Raw genomic sequence first — 20,154 nt, 5'->3', positions numbered from 1 at the left:
CACAAATGTTCTCTGGGTAGTTCAACCTCTGCTGGTATGAATGAGCCTTTTAAACATCAGCTGGAACCATGACTCAACAGATATTACATGCGGTGAGACTAGTATTCCAGAAAATGGAGCGGGAGCTTCAACAATAGCATTTTCCTTCACCTAGCCAAGTCATTTTGGTGCCCAAATTCAGGGCCGGCCGCTGGCATAAACACTCTATGCCATTGTTTATAGCCACATCCACGAGAGGGGGCCACACCACAATAAGTGTGTGATTCGCATTTTGTCCCTGTCTACGATACATTTTAAAAAAATAAATATTTGCTGTCAATCGTGTGCATGTGTGTTTTAACCCAATTACAAACTGTGCACGTGATTTGGTAGTTGCCCTGTGCATGTTTTGGGGCCACAAAAAAAATCTTTCTTAGGGCCACCAAAGTCCTAGGGCCGGCCCTGCCCAAACTCAACCAAGCTTCTGACAGGTAGTTATTGTTGTGAAAGTGCTAACCAAACTGTCATGTTTTACAAAACTTAACCACATAGTTTGGTGCCTAAATCAAACCAAATGGGGACTAAAAACAAAAAATAAACAAGATGTCTGATAATAATGTTTTTACACTAGATGTGAACCACAGTGTGATGGACCCATCGACAATTGAAACCATGCAGTGTTAGTAACGTTCCCTTTCATTTCAAACAAACAAGCAGCAACACATTTATTGATTAAGAATGTTTATTTTATATATATTGTCTCCAATATGAGTGTGTACATTTTGGTGTACATTTCATAATCATAGCTTATCAGTTTTAGCTAGGAACTCGGCAGCATGTGGAGTAAAAGGAGAGGCAAAGTTTAAGGCAGCCTTTTATGCTGGAAGACGGGAAGTAGAATGCATCAACTCCCAGTGCGGGTCAGGAGAGCTCTGAATTGCAGAGGCTTAAGAAAAGCAGCATGTGGACATATGTTTGGACTTTGGGGTGGTTTTATTTGTATTATATCTTGTAAAGGTTGGGGATATTTTGGGTTTTAATGGTGTGGAATAGCCCCCCCAACTTTTTGTGTCTGTATGCTAGCAATGTGTATACATACTCCTTCTTTTGTGTGTTCAGGAGTTTTGTGACTATATTGTTTTGTTGACTTCAGTTTATTTAGAGGGTTAAGAGTAAATATTCCTCTTGCTTTTCTTAGCTTATGTATGTAAATCTTTTGCAACCCTGTTTTTTCTACTGTTGCATTTGGCTCAATATAGCCTTAAAGTGTGGAAATTGCTCTTGCTGCTTGGTCCCTAACACCTGGTCTTCTACATGAAAATCAAGCTGCTGACTTATGTTTGCTGCCTGGCCTCTTTATGCAGATTTTTTTTTTTTTAAACTGTTAACCTTTCCTACAATGTCACATTTGTGTTCTCAATTACATTTCAAAAGGAACGTGATTTGGTTTTCAAGGCAATTTGTTTTTTAAAACCAATTTTGATGCCACATTTACATGTGAATACTGATGGTCTAGTTTGTTTGTTCGGGTTGATTTCTTACCACATTGTAACTGCACGCAATTGTTTATTTTTAACTTTTAGTTGACTCTTTCATGTTTTGTCATGTCCAGTTATGTCAAAATGCCATTCAAACTGGAGCTGAAGAGATTAGTCTACTAATTCTGCCGCTGAATCATTCTTTGCCGCCGGAATACAAATAATGTTTGGTCGCGTCACAGAGGACGATCAACAGTAATCACATGCAGAGCCTGACGCATGTGGCAGAAAGACTGAAGCCATGTTAAGATTCTTGGGTGTTATGGTCTGGCTTCATTATGAATATCATGTGTGTCTCACTGTGGGTCAACTGTGCATGGAACAGAACGGGACTTATAGAAGGATGTGGCGTGCAGCTTCTGGAAGGCATAAAACAGGGACGAAACCATTCGCATCACATTTTCATTTTCATCACAACTTCACCTCAGAATCCCCTCCTCTGTGAAATAGCTGTTTTATTTCTGATGACTGCCGCGTCCCCACAAGATCCCCCTCAGAGTGCAAGTTTAACATGTTTGCTACTGTGAGCTGTCAGAAGCGTTTTGGAGGGACCTCATCGAAGGCGGACGCAGTAAAACAAGCCTTCCAGTGTTTCCATTTTTAAATACTCTGAAGGGGACGTCTGTAATGCAATTTCCAAGTACTTGGAGTCCCCTGACTGCCGCTGCCGGGGCCCTTCCTTCGAGTGTGGGCTGCTTGCTTTATTGCAGCATCAGCGCTATGGTCGTGGGAAGGAGGGAGGGGATTGCTTTTTCAAGTCCGAAGCCGGTCATAGATCTCCGTGGACATCTACACCGGCTCTTCATTATGTGTGCTCAGCCTGCATCCCAGCAGGGGGGCATGTGTCTGGATAAGAAGTCTTGATTATGTAACTGTCTGAAAAGCTGGCTGTCAGCCTGTTTACAAGCCCATGCATCAGTCTTCCTCTGCCTCTGCATCTTTCCACAATATGTGATGCTTCCAGTACACATGACGGATCTATAGGCTGGTAAATGTTGTCCTCTGATTGATCAAGAAATTCAAATAAGTCACCAAAACATGCGTTGACTAATGTAGATAATCAGTCTTATTTTCAGTGGGTGGATGTCTTTTTTTTTTCTTTGCACCTGCATGTTTAGCTGAACGTCTTAGCTTGAGAGACAACAGAACGGCGGCTGCACACTCGTCCATCACCCTGGGTGCCGCTCGGATGAATGCAAATACCCCAAACCAAACAAAGAGAGAGATTAGAGGATCTGTTCAACCTCAGGGCAGGAGGAGACACTACTGGACTCGAGAGTTTGCTTAGCTGTTTACACTGTGGTCTGCCATCATCTCCCTCTGCACTGAGGCCCAACAATATTGTGCCACTCAGAGCAAACTGTGCTAATTGGGGATTTTTTTTTTTCTGTTTTGGCCATGAGTGAACGAGCTAATTTTGATTAATTGCACAATGAGTTTGTCGTCACAAAGTCTGTCCCGAGCCAATGACGAGTCATCTGTGCCAATCATCCTGGTAATTATGCAGCACTTTCACTCAAGTGCTGCAGCTAAGCACAATTTTGAGATATTTTTATGCTACTTCAGAGGGAAACTTAGCTGCTAGCCATTATTTAGTAAAAGTATAACTATTCCAATGTCATGGGTAAAATATGGAGCAAGAGTTAAGATGAATTCAAAATAAGATATAGCTGCAAGCAGCAATGAAGGGGCCGAGCAGTCTGGAAGGGTACAGTCGCCATGGAAACGTGATCTGATCGTGTTAAAACTGTGCCTGTGAGCACCGATAGCAAGGTTTGTGTCAGCTGGTCAAAGATTGGATAACTGAGGTTACGCCTTCGGACAAGGTGATACCTGAGCTTGCAACTCCTGAAATCAGTGTATTTATTGTTGCACATTGTTTTTTATATTTCACCGTGTTTATGGCCACTCAGAGCTTTTTGCGCTAAATGTAATCCAGTGGTGCCATCCTCGGGCTCTCACAATATACCACCAGACATAATCACTTTAATAGGGCCAACACATCACAGTATGTAAGTGTTTTTTGGACAATCTGAGTAAAGGTTGCCAAGTTTGGTGCCAATATATGAGACAACTGCTTAGAAATGCTACAGAATTAGCTTTTGTTTGGTCATGACAGACCAATGGTTTGGAAAATATGAAATCCAAATGTTGTGACACTCAGAGTGAAGATCATCTGCACCAATTCTGGTGGGGACTGGAGCCAATATGTGGTCTAATAATTGTATCAGTTAAGTTGACATCATAAATTGGCGTGCTTTCACCACAGTGACTCTCTCAGTATTACCAAGAAATATGTGTCTAGGCCATCATATCAGCAGTTATTAGGTAAAACATATTTTTCCTTTGTTTTGAGAAAGTTTTAAAAAAACTGTGGCACATGACAGCGTTCCAAATCATGTTTTAAGCTTTGTTTTGATGCATCAAAAATATGGTCTTCCTTGATGTTTGGCTTTGCCACCTGTTTTGACCCGCAGCGATGGATAAATGCCCTCAAAACCCACATGCTGACTTTTATAAGACTTTGTGAGATCATCTGTGCCAGTTTGCTAGTTCGGGAGGTTCAAGAAAAACGTTTTTAATGCTTCCATTCAGCTCTGTCCTTCAGCAGATGTGAAATGTGCTGCATTATGCTGCGAGTACAGCGCAGATAAGAGGTTGTGTACAGCTTGAACCAAAAACAATACGGAGCTGTTAGGAGTGAACGTTCTCGATGGTGTCTCACTTGTAACACAAAAACAGAAAATGATTCAGATGGCTTCTCCGTGAGGCAGTATTTCTAAACACAAAAGACGTGTGCATACGTATACAGCTGGGGGAAGAGGTTCGCTTCACTTTTTGTTTCATTTTCCATTAGTCCAACTTGCAGTACGCAAAAATATCTATCAACACATAGTATAAAATAAGACACATAGCATAAAATAAGTGTTCTTGATATTTATTTTTTTAGGCAAAAGGTGAGAGGAAAAGAATCTGGAACACTTTGAGAGCTTAGAATTGGATCAGCATGAGAGAAGAAGCCATCATTTGCTGGGAGAGCATGTTCCAAATCTCATATTGATGTCAAAACAAGCTTAAGTGTGTCTGGGAGGAACTGTCTGGACAGAGATTAGATCTTGATTTGAATTCTCCTTTAGTCTGGGATTTAGTGCTTTGTAAAGATATATTGATATTGGTGTAAATGTCAGCCAATAAGTAGCACAGTTATATTTATTGTGCCAGTTAGCTGCACAGGCCTTGCTCAGTGTGTGCTGTATGCCATATTTTTATGTCATTAATAAAGCGCCATTCATTCCAGGTGGAAATACTCCTCCACTATGCTTACTTTGCTTCCTGACATTTCTATCCATCCATCTTTTCTGCACACTTGCTTATTCTTGAGGGGTCGCTGATGTTGCAGCCTTGGCAAGTTTTCACAGCTGTTTCCCTGTTATTCTAACTTTTCTGTTTCTTGGATTTGAAATGTAGATTCTTCTACTTTTCCATTTGCAGGCAGCAGCACAGCAAAAATCTGCCACTGTTGTATTTTTTTTTTTGTGCTCGTGCAGCAGGCTCATTGTCGTTTAACCTCGAGAGATTGTAATCTTCTATTTCTGCATTTCTGCCATTGTGTCATCTCCATCACTTTGTCCCAATATGAACTGAGAAGGGCTAAAGTGGTGCCGTGAGGCGTCAGAAGATGAAATCGTTGGACTAACTCGTCCCTTTGGCCTTATTCAAACTCACTGTCAAGATGACTCGGAGTCAACTGTGCCATCAGATTTATATAACCTTATTTAATGCTGTTAAATTATTGCTATTTTTGTTTAGGTGGGGGGGAAAGAACGTCTTACACAACTGGCAATCATATATTCTAATGCATTCTTATGAATTATGGAATTGTATTGTTTATCATGGGCATGTTTATTAATTTCTTTGAATTACCCAGCATGGTCTCTGTACCGATAATGTCAGGGTATAATGAGGTTGTGTTTAAGCGGCGTGAGGCTTCGCTGCATCACGAGCTGCTGCTGCTTCTACCGCAGCCAGACATTTACACGAAAAGGAATTTCACTGAAAGGTGTCTTTGATGTTGCCGCCAAAAACATCACAATAAGAGGTTTTTCCTCCCAGTTATTGTGTTCGAGTTGAACAAATACATGCTCACCGTGAAGAACAAATATGGCAAATAATACGAATTTGTTTGAGATACCTCTCTGGCTGTGAGCAAAACGGTGAGAGATCAAAATCTGAATCTGCTTGAGATCGCTTTGTGTACACCACGCTGTACTGGTTTTAAAAGTGTTCACATTTCAGCTGTTATTTCACTTTTAGCCAGCATAAAGGATAAGCAGACTTTGAAAGGCTGATGGGACGGATTCCTATGAATATGCAGGTGGTGGTTTTATCAAAAGGAGCAAAATGTGCTTTTACACCGTTCATCCCCCATTGCTTGGCCAAGCTCAGAATTCCAGTAAAAGATGAAAACGATTTGGGCTGAAAATTCAAGGTGAGGCTACAGAGAGTAAGATTTGAATAAACACGCGGTGAGGATGGTAGAAAGGAAAGCTTGGCACGTTACGGAAAATCAGCTCGGCACAATCCAACACGAGCGCATCAGATGGAATTCCACCAGCGCTTGGATTTAACAATCTTGAAGGCCACTGAGCGGACCTTTCATACAGCACCACTGGGTTGTTGTAATCAGAAAACTTCAGTTGAGATGGAATTGAGTGAATCACATGGAAGCTTTGTGAGAGTGTTTTTTCTTTTCTTTTTTTTAACAATACTGTAAAAAAAAATAGAGGTCTAGGAGATTATAAGTGTTGTAATTAAGTTCACATTTTAGGAAGGAGTCTTTTCTTGTACAAGAAATCAAACAGCAGGAAATACTTCTACAATGGAAAGAACAGAAATGAAATGGCAAATAACTTCCACTTGCAGCCTTTCAATACTACGTTATTGGCTCATGCAAAGGAAAGGATTTAATTAGTCATTACTTTTGCATCTTCTTACTTGCACATACTGGCATTAATTTGTGGGATATTCCATGTGGTTTTAGGACGGCTTAGAGACACATTTCTACTACTCTTTATCACAGTAATCCTATCGGTGGATTAGCAGGGACACTCTTAAGGAAGTATAAAACTTGATGAGATTTCAGCAGCTTTTCAAATCAAACCTTTAAATCCCTTATCAGATGTTTGCATTAAGCACTGTAAATATGCTTCTTGTCTTTTCATAATCTGCATGTAATGACAGCTGGCGTTAATTCTAATCTTCACTTACCGCATATGAAATGAAGCACAAAAGGCCACTGCAGTCGACTGTCTTGTCTACAATTCAGTGTTGGCACTGATGCAGTAAAACCAAGGCTGTAAATGCCAGTTATCCACCTTGTAAAGAGTATTTTACCTTCTTAACGTGTCCCATATGGTGTTTTATGTATGCTACAAGATGCACCGTGAGGGAAATAAGTTGTCAGCGCCACGGATGGACGCTTCTTTTCGAGGTTTCGTACAGAACAAATCTTGTCAGGTTGTGCTTTCTGCATCGTTATTTTTCTTCAGAATTGTTTTACAGTTTAAACATGTATGGCAAAATTAGCCCAATATTCCAACTTGCCTTGCAGGAGGAGGTAGAATTCATAGATGTGACTCTACACCATTATTTCCTCTAGAATGTGCAGCTCTAAGACAGAAAGGGCTTATTTTTAGTTGGAAAGAAAAACTTCTAGATGTGAACGTTCGACTCCTTAAAAACTCTCAAAGAGGCACTAATCAGTCTAAGTGCTGAGTCGTGTTTACACGGTATATCTTCAGTGTTTATAGCTCAAATACCAGTTGGTGTCCTAAAAGTAGGCTCTCTTTCTCAGTTTTCTCCTAGGAATACTCGACACTATACCTCTTGACAGTTTCTCTATGTGCAGGATAATCAATTCACTGATTGTCCATCGTGGAATTGATCAACTGCTATTTTAATATTCAGTTATGGTTTCAGTAATCATTACAAAAAGAAGTCTGAATTGCCAGAATTAAACTTATTGAACTTGAATATTTTCTGGTTTCTTTCCTTCTCTGTGACGGTAAACTGAATATCTATGGGTTGTAGACAAAATAAGACTTTCAAAAACACTGATGGAATAATCACTTCCTGGGTCAATATATAATTATGAGACTTTTGCATCATAGTTGACATTTTTGCTGTTTTCAGGCCTAAAACCAACATGGCCGCCTATAACCAAACACCACATGGCATTTTTACACAAAGATTCTGACAAAATATTATATATACAATTGAGTAAAATTGAAAACTATAAAGATATTGTAGTAAACCTGTTGACATGCCATAAATCCACACTTGACTCACACTACTTTATAATAAATAGGTCAGAAAGCCTTGGAGTCTTCCAGTCTTTTCTTCAGGAGAAAATGACATCATGTGGAGCAGGTCATGTGATCTGGAATCAACACACTTCCTTGAGAGGTGTTTTTGTAATGGGGAACTTGGCTGAAAGTGACATCATTTGTTACTTTCCATATAAAATTTGATATATTTCCTTGTAGGTTAAAACAAATGCAACCTTCACCGGAACTTAAAATGAGTCAAGTATGAAACCAATCTAAACATACCAAAAATAGTAGCTTGTCAAATGAAGGTGAGAAAGAAGTTATTAGCCATTACGTAGTTGAGTTTTTTTCTTTTTTTTACAGTGTTCTTTCAGTTTAAAAATAAATTGCCTCTGATCCAAATCCAGAAATTATGTCTGACAATACAACGTAATTGGGAAAACTGTCTCCTTGATATTACATTTATACACCATGACACTGAGTTGATTGTAGTGGAGTGTGATGTTTTCGTTCATTCCCGTGAACGATACAAAACAAATTCTCAGGTCAGGAGCATCAGACTAGATTAAGCACACATCTGGGTGCAGTATTACCTTTTGGGCGGTGGCTGTGGCTCAGATGGTAGAGCGGGTCGTCCAATGATCGAAGGGTTGATGGTTCGATTTCCGCTCTGACCTAGTCATGTGCTGTTGTGTCCTTGGGCAAGACACTTTACCCGCCTTGCCTCCAGTGCCGCTCTCATACTGGTGTGTGGTGGTTGGAGGGGCCACCAGTGATCATTTTCACTTCCATTCATTTTCCAACTTGTGGACCACGCGTGGCCATGCATTTAGCTGCAATTCATGGAGGCCATCGTTAGTGCACTGTCACGTTGCCACTATTTGGAACCATAACAGATTTAATGAGCCATTCGCAGTTTCACTGTACCGGCCGTGTGTACTTAGGCTTGCATGGCTTAATCTTTGAGACAAGCATATACTACTGGCAGGATTAACCAGGTAGCCCAGACGGGACGAGCAGACGGGAGGGGCCGTAGGCGCGGACTGGCAGCCACGCTTCCGTCAGTCTGTGGCTACAAATGTAGCTTACCACCACCAGAGTGAGAATGTGTGAGTGAATGAATAATGGATCCATTGAGAAGCGTTTTAAAAGCGCTATATAAATCTAATCCATTATTATTATCATTATTTTGTGGATACGTGTATGCCGAAGGTAAAAGTCAGTGTCTCCAGGTTTACTTTCTTTCATTAAACCCCGATTACATACATAAATGGTCTTTCACATCTGCACACTGGGAGGTCAGGCAGCAAGCTAGCACTGATTGGGTTCTGCTTAATCTGACTCGGTGATCTCCTAAAAAGGCAAAATGCTGTGAAGTCTGAGCTTTACTTTGCTTAAAAATGAATTTTCTGTGATCAAATGTGTCACGACTGCAAAGAGAGAAATTCTTCTTCCCTGTCTCAGACAATTTCAATTTCTAATTACGAACAAAGCCTCGAGGCTGCATATATTCATTGTAGAAACTTAACAAAGACTTAAAACATGATAAAATGTTTGTATTTTTCTGAAAATATTGGTATATAGGTCTTTCGCTGGCTGTGAATCATCTCCTAAACCCCTCCACAAATCATCTTGCAATCCCCGGGGAGGGGAGGTACCATCCCGTGGTCTGCTCCAGATTAATACACAGCCATTTCTTTGGGATTGATTATTTAACTCTTTTTTTTTTTTTTTTTTTTTTACAGTGTTATGTTTTATCTCAGCCCAGCAGAATGGCTCTGCGCTGTCATAGAGGGCTTTGCCAGTGAACTGAATTCCTTCAGTGCAGGTGTGGAGAGCAGAGCGGTGAAGGGGCTCCTTCACTTCTGCTCTCTGCTGATAACTTGAACATTTGACCACATATTGTGTTCAGGCAGCTGGGGCTTTTTTTTTTCTTATGAAAGCGTTCGGTGACGCCGTCCGCCAAACACATTTTTTGTTGTCGTACTCCTCTCGAGTTTTCAAAAAAGGAGAGCAAACTCATGAAAGGAAAATCGATGGCATGCAGCAGCTTCAACTGCGGCACAGACCTGATTAATGAGCGTCTCTTATCAGGAATCTGCTTATTTTGTTGCCAAGTCGGTGGAGGATTCGGACAAATTGAACCGCGGCTAAATGGGTAGTGGAGTGAATTCCTAACAAGATACATTTTGCATTTACCTCCACTGTCGCCGAGTCTAAAATTATTATTTTAAATAGTCAGCATTTTCTATTTCTCAGATTCAGGTTATAACAACAGAGAGTTCTGGCTCTCAAATGGCTTTATAATGAATTAGTCAGGCTCGGAAATGAAAACTTCCACTGTCAGCTGGATGGCACTCAGACCTGTTTGCATCGCTGCGACGAGAAGAAAAAGATGAAGTGCCTGCATGCTGATTTTGTAACTAGGTTATTGGTCATTTCTCCTTTGGACCATAAGTCCGTTATCATTTGTTGGTTGTCATGTTTATGAAGTGCTTTCATATTTCCCAAAAAAAAACCAACTTTAAAATGATAATTAGAACCACAGAAACATGTTGATCTCGCCCTGGTTGCGTACACAACCAACGAACAATTTCCAATGCAACCGACCCAAAACCCTTCCCAGCCCCTCCCTCCCCAATCGCCAATTCCTTCCGACAAGCTGCAGCCATTTTCCAGAGTGATTTCAGGGGATAATAGCACTCGCAAATCATCCTCCGGCCAGTGGAGCCCATGAAATTGATGTGCCTTCATTTCAAAACAATGGAGGAGCCTTACGAGGGGGCCGCATGATGTCGTAACTTTAGTAGCTGACAGGATGGGCAGGGGGCCACTGAAAACACAGCGGGGGACAGCTTAATCAATCGCCATATCGAGGGAAGAAGATGGCAACACCGTGGTACAAGACATCCTCAATCACGTACTGAGCGAAGTGACAGCTTTCACTTGGAAAACCAGGCCTCCTTATCTCCATAGAGTTGAGTAATGTTCCACTATATCGGCTGCTATCTCGCTGCAATTTCAAGTCTACGAAAATGAAAAAAAAAAAAACTCAGTCCAAAGAATGGGGGCAAAAACTGCCCGAAAAGACCAAATATATTAACATTTTGCACTTGCAGGTCTCTATAACAGCACCAGAAAGAGCTGCTTGCTTGAGAGCAATAAATTATTCATGTGGGCAAGTGAAAGGACGCAATAAATCTCAGGAGTTTTTTGAACTGTAATTGAGTGGGTTGGAGCTGCCATCCTGATATGAACACATAGATTAAATTAAAATGAATTAACTGTATTTTTCACAGGGAGAATCAACATTATCCATAAGACTCGTTGTCTCTTTTAATTAATTCCGTCTGCTCTCGCTGGCATTTTTCACAGAGGGTGCATAGGTTAAGCACACCTCCTGTATGAAAAGATTAAAAAGCCACTTACATGCTAAAAAGAATTATGGATGACTGAGGAGCATGGCTTAATTGGAAATTGATTGACTTGGCCGTGTTACACCTGGTCTCATAACATTTCACATCCCTCATGCATAGGAGTTTGACGCGTTTTTTTTTTTTTCTTTTGCAGTAAGTGGCTCCCGAGCAGCAGAACCTTCGTCTCCTCTGTGGAGAAAATTGTGTGGATGAAGCCATGTTGCCTCAGCAGATCCAAGCCATCACTTCAAAGAGACAGGGTGGGGATGATCTTTGCATGACGGATGCAGCTTTCCAAGCTGTGCGGGTTGCGGGGGGTCGGTGGGGAGGGAGCAGCGCCCTCGTATCTGGGTTCCACTGCCCTGCAACCGCTACAAACAAAAGCCACAGTAGTTTTTCAAGAAGCGCAGCAAAAGCGGCTCCCCCTTTTCCCCCCAAGATGGATCTCTGGTGGGGTTTTGTAGAGTGACACTGACTGATTCTGCTGAAATCAGCACTACGCCAGCTTGGTGACTTCGAATTTCCACATTTGACAATTTGTGCTTCAGTGCACTTGCAAATGCATTCCATTCCAGGTGTACCATCAAAACATACATTTCCAACCAGGGGCTTCTTTATCAAGTCAACAGTACACAGTCTGTTTTGCAAAATTATTTTCACTTCCATTCATTTTGTGGACCACGCGAGGCCATGCATTTAGCTGCAATTCATGGGAGGCCATCGTTAGTGCACTGTCACGTTGCCGCTATTTGTAATCTGCATGTAGGCAGCGTTCACAGATCGTTTTCATGAAACAGGCTCCAGATGTTTAACCTAATTTTTACCAGCTGTTTTGTTACTGAACCAAAGATGCAGGGAATTACTTTTCTACTTAAGGCCTTTCGAGTAGGATAATCACACAGAATGCCTTTTCAATTTGTTAAACTGCAGCTTCAAGTTTGCAGAATTCTGTTAAAACTGAATTGCTTAGAAAACCATTGACATTAGCAAACTGTAACCTTTCGGTATTTAGTGTTTAGTAAGTCCAGGTGTATTTGGACTGCTTGCAAAGATGTTGCTTTGAGAGAATTTTTTTTTAAGCTAGTGGCTTTTCTTTTCTTTCTAAAACTGAACTGGTCTTTTCAGTCGTGTCACAGAACAGATCAACCCGCATGCACCATTTTCCTGTGTTTTACATGTAACTACAGCAACTATGTGCTAATCAGGTGACCTATGCTTCGTCACTGTGCCTTAACGCCTCGTGCAGACCCAGAAGGAACCCTGGAGCATCGAACATGCTGCTCATGAAACACCATCCACCCTATGAAGTCAGTATAAACCAGGCCTTGGGATATTTGCCACCAGATTGAAAGAAAAAACACTTAATTTAGTGCCAGCAGCTGAATATTGTGTGACTTTATTGGCTGGTTTTGCTAATTACCTTGGACTTGATGCACTTTTCATTTAAAACCCATTTGCAGAGTGAATTTTGACACATTCGCCTAACCCTCTGAAGCTCAAGTGGTGTCTGAACACTTTCTGCTCCCATCACATTTTTCTCTCTGTGGATTTATTTTTCACTGCAGTATAAAGCCCTTCACCTCTACAACTGGAAGTAGAGAAAGCTAAAAAATCTCTATGCAAAATAACAGCTATAGCAGTCAATTATGAAGTAAAGGAAAAACAAAAGTGAAGTTTCTCTGATTATTGCTCTAACATGCATACATGTAGATTAGAAGTACCCACAGATTTGACTAGTATATCGGTCCACCAGTGAAATTTTCCAGTACTGAAGACATTTTACCACTTATCTCAGTTCTGCACAGCCTGCAGTTCAACCAAAATCCCTGAATTTTCATCATAACTAACGGCCTCATGTTTGGACAGTGGAGACAGTAAATATATAATTTATTGTTAGGGTGAAAACTATTTTAAGCTAAGATTTGGTCAAATTTTCTGTTGGACCGGCACGTCACAACTGATTAGTTTAAGGACCATTAGACGCCCAAAAATTCTACATTTTATCCATGGGATATATCTTGCATCCATTTTTATTAAAAGGGTAAAAAATGAATGTTTTTTATGTTCATCATGATCACGTCTTTACATATTCCAGAATTATTTATTACGGAAACAATCACTTGTCAAAAATGACTGGATATCACTAAAATGTCAACTAATTATCTGTCCAAATTTAGGACTGTCCAACCACTTTCTAATTAGCTAAACAATAATAAAATGAGCTTAATGAGAAATGGTTTTGATTTTGTGCATTTTATTACGTTGAGATAATCATGACAGATATTTCTTTTTTGGCAATATATCAAAATTACATGGAAAATAACAAATTGTATCATTTTCAACTAAGTTCCCCGTTACAAAAACTCCTCTCAAGGAAGTGTGTTGATTCCAGATCACATGACCTGCTCCACATGATGTCATTTCCTCCTGAAGAAAAGACTGGACAGACTCCAAGGCTTTTTAGTTATTTAATATAAAGTAGTGTGTGAGTAAAGTGTGGATTTATGGCATGTCAACAGGTTTACTACAATATCTTTAGAAATAACTGACAATTTCAATTTTACTCCATATTTTATATAATATTTAAAAGAATCTTTATGTAAAAATGCCATGTGGTGTTTCGTTATAGGTGGCCATGTTGATTTTAGGCCTGAAAACAGCAAAAATGTCAACGATGATACCTGTCAACTATGCTACACAATTATATATTGACCTTTATCTTGTTTTTACAGTTTTTGGCTGTGATAAATGGTATAATTCTTGTGTTTTTTTTTTAACACACCATGTCTTCAGAGAGTTAAATGACCGCCACTTGCTCCATCCACCCTTTATTCTCCCAGCCTACAAGCTCTTGTCCACTTTTTCTGCCAGTCGTAAATGACAGCGCATCAAGCCAAGGGTGATCATGCAGATGACTCATTTGCCAAGCAAAGAACACAAGTGAATCAAGATTTTACTGATGTTTTTTGCTTAGACTTGAATTTTAGATAAGATAAGGTCTATACCGGCATTCAAAAACTGGCAGCAATACAGAAACTGCATGTAGTTTTAGAAGCTTGTGTTAACTGACGTCTATAGTAGTGGATATGGGCAGCCATGTCAGGTTTGTTTTACATACAAACATCATAGTGGAGCTCAAGAGAAACATTCCAAATGGGCCTAATATAGTTTGAAGGTACTTGAATGGATTACACATTAAACTACAAGAACATGAGTGGGCACAGCAGACAGGGGCTATGTTTGTGATGGAGGGAAGGCATGCATGGCTGCTCTTCAGCCTCCAGACAGACAGAGACTGACAGCAGGAACGTGGGAAACGGCAGACGTAGGAAACTCCTCTCGTCTGGATATGTACGTCAGCCTGGGTCACCGCCACACCGATCCTCAGATGCAGCTAAGCACAGCAGCAGACGGACGGATGCGCACACCTCTCGGCGAGCAGAGCGCATCTCTGGCTGTCAGAGCGGACCGAGGAGGTCAAGGCAGGTCAGAGAGGCGGCGCAGGAGAAGGCAGACGGCTCGTCAATGCTGTTGACAACCAGATGGATGAGCCAATACTTTCAGGAGCTCCAGTTCTGACTTCCCTGTTTATTAACACGTTGTGCGACCGCACTTGGACGTGCCCCCAAAAAAATGCTTATACCGGTTTGCTGTTTACTCCAAGCATGTGTTAATCGCTCAGTGAAACATTCCCCTGATGAGCAAATTTGAATTTCTATTTTTCTCATATCCATAATCTGTCTGCAAAACATCTCAGCCCACAGTTCGCCGTCAAAGCCTCGGATCTGTGCCGTTTATTGGGCTTGGCTTGGCTCAAGCTGGCACATTCATTTGTCACCGCTGTGTGTCTTGGAGCAGAATCTGATCCCAGAGTCAACGTTAGCATGGCTTTTCTGGGGCAGCAGCTTCATTATTGAGCCCCGGCATGGTGAACCAGACCATTACTGCTGTGGAGATAGAGCGAAAGAGGAGGGGAGAGATGGAAAAGATGAGAGCAGTGAGGATATAGGATAAGCAGAATGATAAAGTAGGGAAAGGGAAGAGGAGAGGGTGTGAATGAAGGATGCTAGCATGGGAGCGGAAGGAGGAAAGAAGTGACCAAATAAATCACCGGCCAACAGATAATTGGACGAGCCGCACTCAGGGGACTATTGCTGCACCATGAAAAGTGACACCATGATTTGCAATTAACTCCAAGAGGAGGAATGGAGATTTAGTTCCCTTTGGATTAATTCCAGGAATGTGATATCTGACAAGATGGTTGCCATAATGAATCTGTTGGGCTGCAGGAATCATTATCATCACTTAACTTGCATGATGGTGCCCCTCTCTAGGGAGTAAATGCCCCAATCTGAGATGTGGAAGGTATTTAGAAATTAGACCTGAAGGTAGACCTGGATACCTCATGACACAGAGCAATTAACATGCATGACCACAACAGTCCTGTACTGAGAAGTTGAGTAATTTTAATGTTTGTCTGGTGAGCAGTTTTCGTACTTGGCTGCGTGCTAAGTGAGACATTGTGCCTCTTATCTGCTGCTCAGCTCAACGCTCTCACTTGCATGTCCTGTCGAATTATAATACACAAAGTTAAGTGACCTCAAGGACAAGTCTGGCTCAACATTTCCACTTTGCATGCGGCCGCTTCGTAGCAGAAGTTGTTTGATAAGGGCATAATTGAGCCACACTCTCACCGAAGTGTAATTTAAAGATAGCATCACACCGATACAAGGTTTCTGTTTGTTCATCTGCAAAAATAAATGCATTTTCTCAATAAAAGGGGACGAAACTTTCTTGTTTCGCTCATTTGAGATACACAGAAAAACTCATTACTCGTGTTGAAACAGAGCGTCACAGTGACAAGATGCACGGAGACAAGAAAGAAAGTGAGGACGACCTGTGGCGAGAGTCCTCTGTTGTTTTCAAACTCTTATCCTCCGAAGTTAGCCCTAAAATTTACTGTTCGTCATTTGACCTTTAATTTTAACTCATTACATATTACCTGGATCTAATTTGAAACTGACTATACCTTAATAACTTTGATTAGGCACCTGTGGAAGCATATTGGCTTAAAATGAATGTTCTCATCGTCTGTGCTTTTTGCAAACCGGTTGACCTTTCAAGTCCACCTGCCTCTAATAAAGCACTAATTATAGTCTCATTAGGGTCTGAGAACCAGGCAATAAACGGGTCCTTAAAACAAAATCAGGCACTCAGGGCTAATCACTGAATGCATGCATCACCTCACAACATGAAAAAGTAAAGTTAGAAAAGGCTGTCTGACAGAGGAAGCACTTCTGAGGATCACCGTCACTTTAAAAACCGGTCACATTTTTTGATCAGATAACCTGCAAAAGTGGATGAAAAGTCAAAAAAAAGAAGAAAGAAATCTGCTGCCACTACCAAGATAAAGTGATCAAAGCCATTTTCATTTAGATCTTCATATGCAGTGTCAGTTTACGTTAAAAGAATCTTTTACTTCATGGTTTAGAGTCTTTGCAGTGAGTTTAGAACTACAATACTTGAATTTCTTCTCAATGTTGATTCTGCCAAATGCCATTTTATACGATGCTTAAAGGCAGTATACTTTGGCCCAGTTAATAATTAAATGGAATGAAAACTCCTCATTTGAAAAGAGCACAGTTATTTTTTTTTTTTTAATTTATCCGTTTGGCACAGAAGTTTGGAAATTCATTGTACTTTGCCAAAACCAGAAGCACTGAAGGCTGGAGGTAACTAACTCAAGCGGAAAATGAGGAAGTACCATTTGTGTCACAGCGCTGATGAGGGAATGTGCTACAGCTGCAGCTAATCATCCTCCTCCTCCTATAAAGGCACACACAGTTCAGCGCCAGATCATTGATTGTCATCCCCCTCTTCTCCCCGTCTCCACACCCGGAGACGGTGCCTCGGAGCACTGGGTTCACTACATTCACTCTCCCCGTGACAATTTGTGGCTCGATTGCTTTACTCTTAAAGCTCAGTTTTATTCCATGAACAGTAAGGAACCAACTCATACTCTGCCCTGTCATCCTTGCCAACAGCTTTCAATTATCAGATGACTGGGCAATGACACCGCTCTGATTTAGCCATGTTGGCCGGTATTGATCCAACTAGAGAAGAGTGTAAAATTGCAGCGACGTGGGATGGCCTTGTCTGTTGTACTCCCCTCCTGATTGCCAAATAAAGTAGAGGCAGCTGAGAAGATGTTCCTGCATAGCAATGCTCCCCGTCCAGCCGACGAGAGTGGAAAAACTACACTGAGATAGCAGTTACAGTTCAAATTGTTGAGGTCTTTCAGAAGCCCTGTGCTAGCTCCGTCGTCTTACAAGTGATGAAATCAAATCCCAGAATATTTCTCTTAATCTTTAGTTTCATAGACGCTAAAGTCACCAGTAATGGACCACCACCCACTCATTTGCCACTAGCATTAAACAGACATTTCTTTTTTATTATATAGATGTTTTTTTTATTACATAGAGGAGTTTCTGGCGTCCCATCCAAGAGGCTTTAGCCAGCGGCAAAGGAGAATCAATAGCACCAAAATAATAACAACTGAGAGTAAAAATAGCAATTTAAATACTTTCTGAATGCATTTAATGGCAATTTATTTGTTGAACAAGCAGAAAGCAAACTTAAATTCGATTGCAGAAGTGGAGTTGGGGCGAACTGGGCCTGAATGCTCCACTGTGAATCCACCGCTAATGGCACCATTCAGATTTAGGCCATACTGGACTCTCCCAATGACTTTTATAGCAGCAATTAATCTCAATTTTACCATCCAGATGCAGGATGTCCAATTTTTAGGGCTGTTTAGCCACTTTCCCCTGCAACATCATATTGAAGCTAGCAGAACAGTAGGCATCGCTGTTTACCTTTACGGTTGTTTACCAGCAAAACCAACAGGAAAAGGCATAGATTAGTCACCGTATGTAGTCCGATCTTCTTGGTCATATATTGTCACCCGCTAAATGCCCAATTTGAGCTCAGTACAGCCTTGCAATATCACAACTGACTAGATTAATCATAGGAAAAGCCAACAAGTGCATAATGAGTTATCAAAAAATATTAAAAATAACATAACGGCTTGCTTTTGCTGACATCAAGTGGCTTAACATCCCACTTCATTGCTGTAAAGTGTACTTATAACCACACCCAGACATGATGTCAAAGTGATAAACCACTGCGAGTCAGTAAAACTTACATTTTTACTGGGTATAGTGTTGGTAAAAATCCTATCACACATGCGATGGCAGAATAACTAGGACAGGAACAAATGGTAATAACTTGGAGTTGTGTTTCTGATCTCGCTGCGTCTTTAAGTTGTTTCGTGTGATCAGACATGCCTTTTCTCTGTTATGACTGCTTTGCTCATGAGAGGCCTGTCAGAAAGGGCCATCAGAGAGTGTGAACATAGGGGCGGCGGGTGCCTCACACAGTGAATCTATCCCAGAGTCTGTTTGTGTTCCACTGACACAACCGAGTCTCTGGACTCTGTCAGCAGTCCTGTTCCTGTCAAGTCAAATAACAGCATTTCAGATGGGCTTCTCACTCTGACACAGGGAGCCAGCTGAACAGGAGGCCAGAAGAGGTTCAGAAAAAGAAAAAGTTATAAAAAAAAATGGGTTGGGAAATGTACCGAACTTGACCATATGTCCACTGCAGAATGCAAACAAGAAGCCCTACAAGTTCCACAGCACACTCGCTCGGACAAACCTAAGAAGAGCCCACTTTCCTTCTGGCTGGCATTTCTTCCAAATGTCAAATCATTCACCTGGAACGAGTTACACAGACCTTCAGGGATCGTCTTGGAGAATGTCAAACTAAACCATGAATCTGTACAAACCTTTGGAGAAAGTAGAATGTCCACTGACTTCTTATGGTGAAGCCTGAGGCTTAGTGAGACACTCAGGTCTCGGACGACTTCCACACACCACACGTACAAAGCATGCGTGTAATCTCAGGCTATGTTTTGTCTCTTAAATAACCCAGTCATGTTTATCCTGCAAAAGTATCGCATCAACCTACTTCCTGTGGAATAACACTGCATGTCTGCATACTCAGGCGATTTCCCCTACTGTCCCCTAAAGGACCTCGACAACAGATTCTTTGTCTTTTCTGAGGGTGGAAAACAGTAAAGGCAGACATCCCCCAAATGCCATCAAACAAGACAGTGGTATTTACTACCATTATCTGGTCTTCATCTCATGTTTACTTTTAAAAAGACAGTGTAGACAGAGCCAATAAATTGAACCGGCTGGCCACATAAAAGGAAACTACAGTTTAAAATGCCTCAGGGCTTTGAACAGAAACACAGGACGAAGAGGGTTCTACCTGAGGCAATAAACGGGTCTTCACATGGAAAAAAAACAAGACCCAGGAATAAAAACAAGAGATGAGACAGAATGCAATAACAATAACAGACAATGATTGTCACTGGGCTTAATAATATCGAGCGGGGAAGGGAATGCACAGGACGCTCTTCTACTACCTCACCGTCTGAGCTCAAGTGTCTCTTCTGGTGTGGAGAGGAGAATGTTTACCTTTTGATTTGATCCACAATATCCAGGGGTCAGGACGCACGTTTATCTGTCTCGTGTGTACACAGTTATTGAGCTTCGTGTCAAGTCGTCTGTCTCGGAGGCAGCTGGAATTCAGCTCTGAGTTCACACATTTTCCCTCACTGGAAATGTGAAGAGCGTAATTGTTTCTAACAGTTTGTAAACCGCCTGGACGCGTTGTTCGGCTTCCAGCTTTTGTCTGAACCCTAGAACGCCTCAAGCTTTTTTAACAAATGTTTTCTTAAATTAGTGATTATCAGTGCTTTGAAAAAGATGGAAGTCAGGCTATCAGATATATTCCCTTTCATTAAAATGGTGAGGAACTGAATAT

At 41.2% G+C, this 20,154-nt stretch overlaps 1 protein-coding gene and 1 long non-coding RNA gene across 4 annotated transcripts in view; both read right to left on the bottom strand.

Annotated features, from left to right (window-relative positions):
• The window catches only part of LOC127532983 (uncharacterized), a 349,442-nt gene that overhangs the window by 68,925 nt on the left and 260,363 nt on the right, over positions 1 to 20,154 (bottom strand). The window lies entirely within an intron of this gene.
• Positions 1 to 20,154, bottom strand: part of chrm2a (cholinergic receptor, muscarinic 2a) — a 98,642-nt gene that overhangs the window by 68,925 nt on the left and 9,563 nt on the right. The window lies entirely within an intron of this gene.

The sequence above is a fragment of the Acanthochromis polyacanthus genome, chromosome 1 (assembly GCF_021347895.1).
Source record: "Acanthochromis polyacanthus isolate Apoly-LR-REF ecotype Palm Island chromosome 1, KAUST_Apoly_ChrSc, whole genome shotgun sequence".
Classification (NCBI taxonomy): Eukaryota; Metazoa; Chordata; class Actinopteri; family Pomacentridae; genus Acanthochromis; species Acanthochromis polyacanthus.
Note: the sequence above shows the minus strand (reverse complement) of the source record. Positions and strands in the feature narration are given on the sequence as shown.